Source organism: Equus caballus, chromosome 27, assembly GCF_041296265.1.
Source record: "Equus caballus isolate H_3958 breed thoroughbred chromosome 27, TB-T2T, whole genome shotgun sequence".
Taxonomy (NCBI): domain Eukaryota; kingdom Metazoa; phylum Chordata; class Mammalia; order Perissodactyla; family Equidae; genus Equus; species Equus caballus.
In genome coordinates, this window is record NC_091710.1 from 57,315,332 (window position 1) to 57,328,845 (window position 13,514).

Sequence of the window (13,514 nt, forward strand, 5' to 3'; positions counted from 1 at the left end):
GCCGCTGGTGTTAAGACGACTGAGCCCAGAGGGACACCTGGGCTCCTCCAGGCCCGTCAGCACTTCTCGGCAGTCCTGACATCCCTCGTCACATCCCTGGAGACCCGAGGCGGTGAGAGCACGTGCACGCGGGCGTCCCCTGCCCTGCCCGCCCGCCACTGCCGTGTTCCCAGAATAACTGCCCCGAGTCCACACGCACCCCTCGGACAGTTCTGGGTTTTTCTTCTCTGTCTGGTTCCTGCTTGCGCCCTGTCTTCCCTGGGGACACATTCTTCAGAGAATCTGATGAAAGCACCAGACCTTCTCCAGAATAAGAAATGTGCACTGTCACCCCACCACACACACACGAATGTGGTGGCACCTTTAAAGAGGCTGCAGATTCCCCCAAACCCGTTCAACGGTGTGTTGACTTTCCGCTTGTGCATGACAGATGGCCACACACCTGTGGATCCCGTGTCCATGGATCAGAGCCAGGCGCGGCCCCACTGGCACTGTGCTCAGGGTCTCGCGGGGCTGCATGCCCTCTGGAGTCGGGTCACCTTCCGGGCTCTCGTGGCTGTTGGCAGAATCGGTTCCTGTGGTCAGAGGCTGAGGTCCTGGTTTTCTTTCTGGCTGTCGGCCAGGATGGCTCAGCTCCTTGAGGCCTCCTGGCCTGGCTCGACTCCTCCAAGGCCAGCGGAGAACCCGGGCAGGCCCAGGCCCTCTGGAGGCTCCCCTGGTAGAGCCAGGCCCCCGGGATGCTCTCCCTCTGCTTCGTTTACACTGACTGCTTAGGGACGTCAGGATGTCGCATCTGCTCACCGCTGCGTGCAGGCCGGCTTGTCTTGCAGTCTCCCATCCCCTTTCCACCGCACGGCCTCCAGCCCAGGGTTTCACTCTGGCTGAACTTCTCGTCAGGCCAGGGCTTCAGACATCACCACAGAAACTGAGTTTTCCAAAGTGGATCGTAGTTTTCGGAGAACACCCCTCACACACGTGCACTTGCACACATGCATGGACACACGCACACACATGAACACATGCCTGCCTGCACACTCACACACAGTGCAGGCTCCTCGTCTCAGCGGGGCAGTGCCGTGTCTGATGTGAGCATGCTTCAGGTCACCCTGCAGACAACGTACAGCGCAGGCTCGGCTCAGCTTCCTTTAAAAAGAACGCACTGCTCACTGCTCTCGGCAGCGGCTCTCTGCATGTGGTCATCACGCTGCTCTGGGGCCAGCCACTCAGCCTCACATCACAGCCTCACCAACACTGGTCTGCGAGGTGGGCAGGTCCACACTTCCCACCGATGCACCCTGCCATCCATCTCCACCCCACTCTTCAGATCAGGTGGCCCGCATGTCACACAATGGGGTCCCACGTCCCCTGGCCTCCGAGGGTCAGGCAGGGCAGACACAATAGAAGACCAGAGGGAGGGCGAATGGAGTCAGGCGCACGGCCCTCTGTGGGCACTGCCCAGGGCCAGCTGCTCAAGGGGCTGCTCCAGCCTGGCCCGCATGGGCCCCGGCCCACCCACCACACTTCAGCAGCTGAAATGGGCTGTGCTCGGTTGTCCTCATCGTTCTGCCAGATCCAGGGCGACACACTCCCCATGCTGGCGGTCGGATGCTCTTCAGGATTTCTCAGATTGTACAGAACATATATCTGTTTGTTATAGTACACATAGGTGTCTGTGTGTGGATATATGCATTGTAGTACACGTACATGTTGATGGATAGTGCATTCATGCATGATAGTACACATGTGTCCAATATGTTGTACTAAAGTAAATACGTGTCACTATATGTGCATTATAGTACTCATATGTCTAAATTATATGTGTGATACAGTACAGTGTGAATTATAGTACACATATCTGTATATACACACACACCTATGTTAGGGCCCATGTCTGCCTGTGTATATGCACATATATTATAGAACACGTAGATGTCTGTATACACACACGTACCATAGCACACACAGGTGTCTACATACATGCACACCTGTGTATCAGAGCACACTTGGTTGTCTGTGCACGTGTGTGCACATGGACGTCAGTACGTATTTTTCAGTGCTCCTAAGCAGAGTTTGAGCCCTGCTCTGATCAAACCTGTAGCGCCCTGCCTGAACACACGGGCGGTCTTCTCATGCCCATGAGTGACACGTGTGCTCGCACAGGCCAGGCGGGCCTCGCCCAGGATGGCGTCAGCACAGGGGGTGGGTGTGGGGCATCTGGGTCTTGGGAACCCTTTGAGGTTGGAACTGGGAGGAGCAAGGTGTCTGCCACGGGCTTCCCCAGCGGCCCAGGTGGGTGTCGGCACAGTCCGCGCCTGGTCAGTTGCTGCTGCTGTCGTGTTCTGGAGGCAGAAGATCTCTGGGGCCAGGCATCTGTGGTCGTCACTCGACAGGCCTGGCTTCTCCCCAGGCTGCCTGCCGGTCGTCGTCAGGGCCTGGCTCCGCTCACCTCCTTTCCCGAGGGAGAGCCTGCCAGAAGCTTCTCTCTCTCGCAGCCTGCCTGTGTCCTCGGGGGGGATCCTGAAGCAGCACCAGGACTGCACGTGCAGCTGCTGTGAAAGTGGTGGCTCTTCTTGAACCCAGTCGCTGTTTCTGTGTGTCACGTCTGTTCCCAGGCACCTCAGGAAGGCCAGGGAAGCCCGAGGCTCCTCCCCTGGAGATCAGCCCCAGGAAGATCTCCCCTTCACGCTTTACCACCACCAGCCCTGCTGGAAATGTGCCCGTCCTAAAATAACAAAGGTTTCCTTAGGGGATTAGAACATTCCAGCGTGAACGCAGACTGCAACAATGGCAGCTGCCAAGAGCCAGCCGTCCAGGCAACTGTCACAGAGCAGAATCACGCCGTGTCTGCGGACCACGGGGCACCCCGTCCTCGTCCTCACGTGCTCTGCCGTGAAACCCACCTTCTCATCTCTCGAGGCTCCTGCTGCAAACTGAGACCTTGTCCAATTTGCACTCGTTTTCACGATGGAGACGAAGAGGATGAGGGGAGCTGATGTTCCCTGAGTGCCATTCCCGCCATGTGCAGGCGCAGGGTGAACTCCTCGCACGTGGTGTCTTCCTGTTCTCACAAACTTCCGTCCAGGTGTCAGCACCTGTCACCGTGCCCACTTCGTGGGTGGAGAAATGTCTGTTTGATCTGTACCGAGTCACTGTCGCCCACGAGCAATGACGTGTCAGAGTCCCCGCCGCCGATGCCAACCCTGCCACCATCCCGGCTCACAGAGGCACATGTCAGACTCACTGGCGGTTTTCTCCTGCTTCTGGCAACAGCCGATATCCGTGGCGTAGACTCAGACCCGCAGTGTCAGCTGCCTGGTGACGACACCACGAGGACTGGGCAGAGGGCACACAGCGCCTGTCTGGAGGGCTCCGACCCCAAGGGACGTGCTCGTCTCAGACGCTGTCACCTTTTTCAGTGGCTGGGCAAGGCCGGCACCATCTGAACTTTCCACGGGGGCACCGAGACCCAAGACCCCCACTCACGAGCTGTTTTCCAGGTTCCCCGGTCTGGACACAGAAGATACAAATAGCATCAAAGACACACTCACAGCTGGCGGGACAGACAGACCTGGGAACAACCGTCCGTCTGAGTATTGTAATTCTGGTAAGTGCCGCACAGGAAGTTTTCAGGATGTTGTGAGAGTCCTTAGGGGCCTTGTGGATGCTGATTGCCCCGTGAGTGTGTCCCCACGTAGCAGATGCATCTATCATTTTGAATCAGCGTCCCTTGGACCGTGTGGGGTGCTGGCTACGGGGATGAAAGTGTGGCCTCCTCCTGAGGAGGTGACAGCCCGGTTCATACTTGGGGGTCGGCCTGTTGCTGTGTGTCTCACGGTGCCAAGTTGTGGCCACACCCTCAGAGGACTAATCAGAGTGGAATGGTCACCTGCAGGCTGGAGGAGTCGCTGACGACGTGAGTGAAGGAGCATCAGTGAATTGTCCCCAACACAGCTGGCTTTGCTGCACTTGGTGGCATGGCTGGGGCCTGCGGGGTTCGCCCAGCCACGGAGGTCTTCAGAGGAAGCCCTGGGGGCTGCGGTGCAGAGGGATTCTGAGGGACTTTCCGCTGAGAGCCCCGCCAGTGAGAAGAGCAAGCCCGGGCAAAGCTGCCAGAACAGAAGCTGAGCCGTGGAGACCAGGGCACAGCGCCCAGCACCAGGAGAGGCTGGCAGCGCAAAAGCCGGCACTGAGAACACTGGGCGAGGCCTGAGTCCCCACAGGTTTGCAGGACTACGGTGCACACGGCAGCCAGAGGCCATGGCCCAGCACCTGCCACCAGGCTGCACAGAGCTGGGACCCATGGCTGCACGGGGGCTTCAGGCCAGGCTCCCCAGAGGCTCAGAGGGTCTTGTTCATTGTTTTTAAGAAATATTATTTTCGTGGGGCTGGCCCCATGGCTGAGTGATTAAGTTCACACACTCCACTTCGGCGGCCTAGAGTTCATCAGTTCAGATCCCAGGCATGGACCTATGCACTGCTCATCAAGCCATGCTGAGGCGGCATCCCACGAGAAGAACTAGAAGGACCTACAACTAAGATATACAACTATGTGCAGGGGTTTTGGGGAGAGAAAAAAGAAGATTGGCAACAGATGTTAGCTCAGGGCCAATCTTCCTCACCAGAAAAAAGAAGAAGAAGAAGAAAAAAGTATACCTTAGGAAATATTTTCAGGGGCCGGCCCCGTGGCCGAGTGGTTAAGTTCACACGCTCTGCTGTCGCAGCCCAGGGTTTCACCCGTTCAAATCCTGGGCGCTGACATGGCACTGCTCATCAGGCCACGCTGAGACGGCATCCCACATGCCACAACTAGAAGGACCCACAACTAAAAATACACAACTATGTACCAGGGGTGCTTTGGGAGAAAAAGGAAAAAGAAAATCTTTAAAAAAAACCAACAAGTATTTTCATACTATTAAAAATCAAAGCAATAGGAAAAGTACAAATAAGAAAGTAAAATATTTCCCCTCAGATCCCACCATTGAGAAACATGGCAGGAACTTAGAGCGGATCCTGAGTGGGTGACCACCACGCCATTGTTGGGAAGAACTTTGTAACAAAAGAATCAAAGATGTTTATTAAAATTAAAGGGGATCACAGTTTGTTTTACTTGAAGTCAACAAGCAAAAAGTTACTTGTTCAAGGAAAAGAAACTGAAATGATCTTAAGGGAGGTGCTAAACCTTGTGAAAATATTCCTTCACCCAAAGGAATATTAGTTCCTAGAGGGTCCTTGCAGTAGTTCCCTGAGGTGAGGGCTGAACCGCCCCGGGGGCTCTGTGAGCTAGGGGACATCACGGTGGCTGGACTGGAACGGGCACAAGGACACCAGCCGCCTCACGACGTGCGGTCAGTGCTCTGTGGCAGGCTTTCCCCAGATGCCTCCCACCCTTCGATGTTCACCCTCGGGCAGCAGGTGGGAACCTGCTCACAGCGATTGGAGCTGAGCACCAGCTCCATCCACACGTGGACACGAGGTCATGTCTACACAGCACAGCACTCACCACGTGATTCACGAACATCCAGCTTGCGTGTTCACGGGGTCACAACGCTGCTCCCTGTTGTACCCAGAACTGTGCACCTTTTCAGGAAATCCCGCCCCCAGCAGCAGCCACACTCATGTTGCCTGAGTCCCCAGCCAACGGTCGGGTGGCGAGGGGAGAGGCGGGTCAGCGGGTCGGCGGCATGCCCAGTCCCTCAGGACAGACGACTGTGGCTGTCACGCAGCAGGTGGCACAGACCCCCGTGAGGGGCGCTGCCTGGAGCTCACGCTCCGTCGAGGGCTCGTGGCCTCCCGGCACCCCGCGCAACGTGAGGGTGGGCGACTGCTCAGCAGCCTAAGGGAAAGCCGGTTTTCGGACACAATGTGATGGTGGCCATCGCCCGGCCTGTGGAGTGTCAGTGCCACACTGAGGGTGAGCCCGAGGGAGGGAGTCTGAGGACTCAGGGCAGAGCACACTTCTGCAGGACGGGCCGCAGCCGCTGTGGCCCAGCTGAGTCTGCCGGCCCCGCAAGGCCCCCCGGGCAGCACGTGAAAAACCCTCCAAAAATGCCAGAGAGGACAATCTGTGAATGTCGTTCCCTCTGCAGGTCGTCTGCCGGCCTGGAGACCCTCCGAGTGAACCTCGAGGACCACAGTGGAAGCCTGCTTACAGAATAAACGCCCCTTCAGCTCTTGTTACGGACAAGATGGTTTTCATGGCTTTGTTGGCTAAAGAATGCCTTGGCAAACTGATGAAAGAAACATGAGAACTTCCGGCACATGCTCATTAGTAAAGTTGACTGTGTTTTAATTATTCTTCTGAACCTCCTTCCATGCGAGCAGAAGAGCACATGCTGTCTGTGCTCCCGGGACTTGAGCCCATGAGGTGGCCCGTCGGGTGGGAGCGCAGAGACGAGAGGAGCCATGAGGGGAGCCCAGCAGTTAGGAGCAGGCAGAGGAAGGACGAGCCCACAGAGAACCGGGCGCTGCCCCTCGCTGCCACATCACGTACACAGACGGCAGCTGAGCCGGGTGCTGCATCCTCGCCATCCTGGCGGCTACAGGTCCGGGGTGAGGTCCCAGCAGGGCTGATGTCTGCTGGGGGTGCTCCTCCTGGCTTCCTGCATCCTCACGCACTCACCCTGGGGGCTCTGTCGTCTCTCCCCTCCAGGGACTCCAGCTCTGTGACCTCATTTGACGTAACCTCCTCCCTGGAGACCCATCCTCAGTCCAGTCCCGGTGGGGTCAGGGCTCCAGCTTCTGAGAGCTGGGTGCACAGTTCCGTCCATACAGGAGGAGCGACAATCAGAAGAGGAAGAGAGCAGGAGACCGCCGTGCCCAGGGACAAGGATGGAAGGAGTCTGGGGCCAAGGGGGTGAGTGTAGAAGGGGCTCTGGTGCCTCTTCTCACACTCAGCCGCCACCCTGGAGTCTCTGCCCTTCCTGGGGCTCACGCTTGACGCCCAGGAAGCCCACTCCCACCATCCTCTGGACAGAACCGTTGCACAGCTATTTACCTGCTGAGAGGTCGGGATGAGGTCAGCCTCGGTTTCCCCTGTTGGCAACTGCATTTCTGGTCTTTGAAGTAAGCAAGCCCTGCCCTCTTACAGAATGAGGGTCGCTCCCTCGCCCAGTTACCTGGGGCATGAATGAGGAGGGAGAGTAGCTGGCACGCGTCCTGGGCGAGGCCGGGACCTCCCAGAACCACGTCCCAGAGGACCCTGTGACAAGCGGTGGATGAGGAGTCAGTCTGCCTGCGATGTGTTCCATCGCAGCCAGTGCCCGTGGCTGCCTGGAGCCCAGCAGTATGGAGACTGGGGCAGGCATTCTGAGCCAAAGCCGCAGGGGTCCGGGGGGAGCAGCGGGAGCTGGGCGAGGACTGAGTGGGGACCGTGAGGAAGCAGTTGCCCAAGATGTGGGGAGGGCCCTTCCTGCTCATCCAGGAGGTGGTGCAGGAGGAGCACTGTTGATGTCCGAGCTGAGGGCAGATGCTGGGGGTCCTAGGCACAGAGTTCTCAGGCAGAGAATCCTAAAAGAAGAGAGAGGAGAATGCACAGAGGGCCATGTCATGAACGGAAACAGGCAGACGCACCTGGGGAATCAGGACAGGGGGCGGGGGCACCGGGGGTGGGGAGCGGTCCACAACCTCTGCCACCCACCCCCAGCTACGGGGCTCCCTCAGGATCAGTGCCGGCAGAAGACTTTGAAAAGGCCATTCACTCAAGGACGATGGTGCTCTTGGGAACAAAGAGCAGACTGGCCGGCAGAGCTCCCTCTGGCTGCTCGAAGCCGCGGCGGCTGTGATGTCACAGGAGCAGCAGAGAGAGGCACAGGGATGCGCATGGACAGGGCGCCCCAAGGCAGTGGAACCTGCAGCGGGATGCTCTGGCTTGTGCGACACATGGTTGCACTGTGCACACGCAGCTCCCACAGTGGAGCTTCTGTGAGTGGCCCCGAACCTGTGCCTTCCCACCTCGCTGTGGTCGTCACTGCACCAGACAGCAGAGATCCTCCCGTAGCTTGTGTGTGAACCTTGCAGACATGCACCTTCGGTACGCACTTGCAGACTCTACCCAGCAAGACGGGCTGCATCCATTGGGCTCTGGCTGTGTGCTCAGCCCGCTGGAGACGTGGGCTCCCAGAATGTGGCGGGGGCGTGGCTGAGCCTGGCCTTGGCTTCCGTTCTCATGTCTTCCTTCCCTGGAGGGTTGTCAGATGGACCAATTAATCCAAGTGCAGAAACCCTCTTCATAGGACTTAACGTGTTTACAGTTTTATTTCCTTGTGACATTTTCATCAATGGAGAGAGAAAAACAGTGAAAGAAGGAGACTCGTGTGAGGTATGAAAATAACACAGAAACACCTGACTCTTGACCAAAATGTGTTCACTTGAAAGCAAGTCTTTGTACAACGTCCGCACATCGGGGTCGATGGAGACCTCTGGGCGGAGGGCCAGAGCGGGTGAGGGGCGCAGGTGCTCTGTGAATGGCTTGTTGTTGTTCTCAAACCCTTAATCCTGCTTTTAACCCAAGTGGGCAGTTTTGCAGTGGAGGGTCACACAGGTGTCTTCAATGCAGATGAAAATGAAAACAGTCGTGAGTCTTTGACTGTCTGACCCGGGGAGGAAACATGCACAGAAGGAAAGTTTGCTCTGACTGTCCTTGCAGATCAGATGGGAAAGGGCTTCAGAAGTTTGAAAACTGACAGCTTTGCCAACAAGGAAACGGGTGCTCCTGTGGCCAGACGGGGACTCGGCACACCACCCGGAAGGTAATTTAGGACCCAGGGAACAACTCTGCCCTGTGTTTACTCAGCCCTGCAATCTGCTTCTCAGACCTGCCTCCAGGAGTTCATCCTGAATTTACGACTCCAACAATTAAAAAAATATATACACACATATACACACACATATATACACACATGTATGCATTTTATGTATATATAATGCATACATTGTACATAATGGACTATGTCTGTATAATGCCTACTGACAATATTTGTTGCTAGTGATAAAATTCAAATTTTCACTCGAAAGCTTAAATTTTGAAAAACAAATTTAATCACCATTACTGATATGGTTCATATTCCATGTTGCAACCAACCTTTAAGAAACTACAACTTGCTGAGTTTTGCCGTTGTGTAAATACCTGTAGCATCTGGAAAGACACTGACACACTCTCTTTTCCCATTCTATAGTAAATTTGCTAAAGAGTTTGTTTTTGAAAATTATACTTATTCTACATTAAAATGCATTATTTGTGTTAACATGTGGGGGGTTTATTGTTGTTCTTTTTAAATGAATGAAGACGTATGTTTAAATTTCTGTTTTAATTTCCAGCATCGTAAATACTGATAGGCACATACACACAGACCAAGCTACGTGCTCCTCGATGATGTCTCAGAGCATAAGGGGATCCTGGGACCAGAAGCATAAGGACTGATGCTCAGACCCTTCTGCACTAAACTAACCAGACTCCTTGGAGAAACGGCTGATTCCAGGCGTGGAGCAGGGAAAGCGCGAGGTGAGTCTGGAATATCTTGTTCAGGAAGCAAGTAGGTGCTCAAACTTTAGAAAGACTTATCAAAATGAGCAAGGAGCCAGCTTAAAGAGTCTCCCACTGGCCAAATTTGGAATAATTTAAGCGTCAAAGAAAACAGTGATACTAATGGATGATGACATATTAAACAGAAGAAAGAATCGTAGTGCGGGGTGACACTGGAGGAGGGGAGGCAGGAGAGCGAGGAGAGCTGTAGGGACAGAAAGAGCTGGTTTTTATTTCATTTTCGTACTTACAGAGGTGGAGCTTGTCTGACAGCTCTGTATTGTAAAGCACGTTCTCGACAACTGTGGACTGTTATGTTTCAAGTCGTCTGTATTTTTATACGTGACTTTTGTCTTGAAAAGTGGTAAAGCCATAGACTTGCGCGGATCAGATTTCAAATTTGTAAACATTAAGTATGTAATGTAAAAATACTTCTGCCCGTGTGGAATTTTTAGGGGATTAACGCAAGAACATTGGAACAAAGATTTTAATGAGCTGATACATGTGGATAAATACAGAAGATCGATAAAGGTAGTTAAGACAAAAAAAATGGGAGCAAATAAATGTCAAAGAAATAACAGAAAAGTATATTACAATTTCCAGTGGAATAACTGATTCAGACAAGGAATCCCCGGCCCCCATGATGCTAAACCCCCTGAGTGAGATGTTGGGAGAAAGAGGGGGGTCACCTGGCCTCCCAGGCTACCCACCCATCTCTCACTGAGGACCAATGGGGAAAGAAGCATTTCCAGTGAGAAGGGTGGCCGCCTCCCCTTGACCACGAGTGTGAGCACTTCCCTGAGGACACGCGGGGGTCCCTGCTCTCGGGGGGACGCACAACGAGATTTCTGCAGGGAGCTTCAGGATGTCTGCAGTGTTTCTAAGGATTCAGGAAGAAGTGTTCTGTCTACACACACAGAAAGATACGCAAAGATGGGAAAGGCCAGCCCTGTGTGAATCTGGGTGGAGGGCACACACGTTCTGTTATTTCAGCTTTTTCTAAGAACATGTTCAAAACAAAGAATTGGTAGGTGAAGGGTTTGCTTCAGGAATGCCACGCCGAAATCACCCTAATTTGGCGTATAGCCTTGGGGCGGTCTGTTTATAAGAGCTGACCCAGAGCAGCTCCTCCCGGCGTCCTGAGCACTGTGCATGGGGCCCACCTCGCCGGGTAAACGCCAACGGTTGGTCCTCACTCCAGGTCACAGCTCGCTCGCTGATGGCCGCCTGAGGCCAGAACCCGGCCAGCACTGCACGGGCCGCGGGGTCAGACTACAGCCGCCCTTGGTCAGCACGCAGGTGCCGTCTACACCGCCGTAGGAGGACCAGCAGGTGCTGGGGCGGGCGCAGCAGAGGCCGGGCTGGAGAGAAGCGGGAGGCGCACCGGGAGCCCAGGGCTCCTCCCTGCTCTGGCACCACTGCTCCAGCACCGCCCCGCTCCAGCACCGGCCTGCCTGCTGGCAGCCCAGACCCTCCCGAAACTTTCTCTCACTTTGTTGCCAGAACCACTCTTTTCCCTCCTCCCTCTCTCCCGCAGGGCTGTAGAAACCAAGCCCTGTCCGCCTGGACATCTCTCCCTGACCCTCTGCTGGGTAGCTGCCTCTGAGCTCAGCCCTAGGGGCAATCGTAGGCTCTATCCTTCCTCCCTGCTCTCCAGGAAACGCCCTGCGGTCAGTTAAAACACGTCCATGGCTGTGTTGTAGTTAATCCCCACAGCCACGTGACCGAGCCCCCAGGTGGGGCCAGGGGCTCACGGCGCTTCTGTGCCTGGCACGGGATGGTGCTGGCCCGGACTCCGCCGCATGAAAGGGCTTTGAACAGTCAGCCAACTGATGAGGAAGGTGCCTCCCCAGAGCCTCAGGCTGCGTTTCCAACATGTGGGCTGGTGAGTAGCAGCAGAGACGAGGGTGTCATCAGCCGATTTCTAACACAGAGTGCTCCATCCACCTGCTGTAGCTTCCTGGTAGCTCAGAGTGATTCCACTCAGCTCAGGAGTTGGTGCCGATTGTCCCATCAACGTGTTCTTCTTGGAGACAGCATGACAAGTCATCTTCACTACTTGTCTTTTCTTCCTGTTATAAAACACTGCCTCATCTTCGCAGAACTAAAATCAGATTATTTCACTTGAATAAAGCCTCTTTCAGGAATGGCAGTCCTTTGGGATCTCAGTCTCCTGTGAAGAAACCCTAGCAGCCGGCTCGACGCTGCCTCCTGATGAAAAGCTCTCACGTTAGACAGACCAGAGGCTGCGTCCTGACTGTCCTCTCATTCAAATTACTGGTGCTTTCTGCCCCTGGTCTGTGAAAGGGAGCCTCAGTTCAGTAATTTGCTAGAACAGCTCACTGACCCCACGGAAATACTTAGTTTACCAGGTTATCACAAAGGTTACGCATGAACAGCTGAAGAAGTACACAGAGCGAGGTCCACAAGAGTCCCAAGCACAGGAGCTTCGTCCCTGTGGAGCTGGGGTGGGACACCCCCCCTTGTGTGGATGCGTTCACCAACCCAGAAGCTCTCCAAGCCCATCGTTTAGGGGTTTTATGGGGTTCCATTATGTAGGATGACTGATGCAATCATTGGCCGTTGGTGAGGAAGTCGGTCCACAGCCCATCTCGCCTCTGTTCTCTCTGGAGGGAGGTCAGCTCGTGGGGATGAAAGTTCCAGCCCTCTAATCACGTGAGGGTCCTCTGGCCACCAGTCCCCATCCTGGAGCTCTGGGGCCACCAAGAGTCACCTCATTAGCACACAAAAAAGACCCTCTTACCACTTGGAGATTCCAAGGGTCTTAGAAGATCTTGTTTCAGGAACCTGGGACAAAACCCAAATATTACATTACAATATCACACCTACCCAGCCCCAGGCCCAGCTGATCCTTACAGAGGAGTCCAGGAGCAGAGAGGAGGCAGGTCTGGAAGTGACAGGACAGAGTGGTCAACGGTCACAATCATTTTCCCACCTGTCCACGATTTGCGAAGAATGGAGAGAGAGCCTCTCCTCGGGGCCAGGGCACGCACCTCCAGTCCTGCGTGGAGGAGGCATTGTGTGCAAAGGGCGTGAAGGGGACCTGGGCGGAGGCAGCAGCTGTCATCACAGGAGCCACTGGGGGCCCTTGTGTCAGAGGCCAGTTGTAGCTCAGATGTCCTGCTCTCCTTCCTTCTGGGGCCACACAGAGGACGCCCAGTCCCTTGACTCTCATGGGAAGGAGGTAGGCATTTTGGGTTGGGGAGTTCAGTCATGATCAGAATGGACATGCGTGTCAAAGCACTTGTGTGACAAGTGGGCTCCACCCTCCACGGAAACACCAAGACCAACAGACGTGGACGTCGTAGAAGAAAATCTGGGACAAAGTGTGCGGACATTTTAGTGAAGGTGGCGGAGTGGACAGCTGCTTCTCTCCTTCCTGAAGCCTTACCAAAGCGCAGTAGACACTTCTTTAAAGGCATAAATTCACGACCCACAATGATGAGAAGAATGGGAGAGGAAGCAAAGACATCAAATTTTGTGAGGCTGAAGGCACCTAGCACATGCGAAAAACCAAATCCGAGTCTCTTGGTCTATTGGTACGAAAGAACAAGAACCAACGCAACTTACTCAGAATAGCCCAGGTTACGGACTGAATGTTTGCATCCCCTCAAAATTCATATGTCGAAGCCCTAAGCTCCAGTGAGGTGTTCGGAGGTGGGATCTTTGGGAGTAATTAGGGTTAGATGAGGTTGTGAGGGTGGGTCCCCTGTGATGGTGTTAGTGCCCTCAGAAGCAGAGGAAGGGACCAGAGCTCGCTGTGTCATGTGAGGACACAGTGAGAAAGCAGCCCTCTACAAGCCAGGAAGAGGGCCTCTCCAAGACTCAAATAGGCACCTTGATCTTGGACTTCCGGCCTCAGAACTGTGAGAAATAAATGTCTGTTGTTTATAAGCCACCCAGCCTGTGGCATTTTGTCGTAGCAGCCCGAGCTGACTAAGCGCAGAAGTTCGAGATTTGGCAGCATCGCTTT

General features: G+C 54.7%; 1 protein-coding gene across 12 annotated transcripts in view; it reads left to right on the forward strand.

Moving 5' to 3' along the window:
* The window catches only part of ERICH1 (glutamate rich 1), a 144,691-nt gene that overhangs the window by 70,009 nt on the left and 61,168 nt on the right, over positions 1-13,514 (forward strand). For 5 of the 12 annotated variants that reach the window (XR_011433155.1, XR_011433154.1, XR_011433151.1 and 2 more), the window contains exon 6: positions 9,316-9,499. The exons of 5 other annotated variants lie outside the window; for them this stretch is intronic. The gene's annotated coding sequence lies outside the window, so the exon portion shown is untranslated. Of the gene's footprint in view, positions 1-6,086; positions 8,748-9,315; positions 9,500-13,514 lie in introns of all 12 variants that reach the window. 2 more of the 12 variants (XR_011433150.1, XR_011433149.1) reach the window with 1 other exon arrangement.